This window comes from Octodon degus, unplaced genomic scaffold, assembly GCF_000260255.1.
Source record: "Octodon degus isolate 3935 unplaced genomic scaffold, OctDeg1.0 scaffold00233, whole genome shotgun sequence".
Classification (NCBI taxonomy): Eukaryota; Metazoa; Chordata; class Mammalia; order Rodentia; family Octodontidae; genus Octodon; species Octodon degus.
This window is the reverse complement of record NW_004524809.1, coordinates 312,112-312,349: the sequence shown is the minus strand read 5'-3', so window position 1 is coordinate 312,349 and position 238 is coordinate 312,112.

Sequence of the window (238 nt, the reverse complement as noted above, 5' to 3'; positions counted from 1 at the left end):
TCTTTCAAAACTATTCTTCAAGACTTCAGGGTGACTACTTTCCTCAATGGGGCGCAGACTGTCTACCCTGAAGCATGGTGTGGGCGGTCCTGTCATCTGCTTCTCTAACTTCTCGGGCCCTGCAAAGGTCGGACTATTCGATGCTGCTAGTGAAGAAACAGGAAAAGTAACTGGGAGTCCCAGGCACAGACAGGCGGTGATTTCAGCGCCCTGGAGCTCCCTGCACTCTCAGAGGATG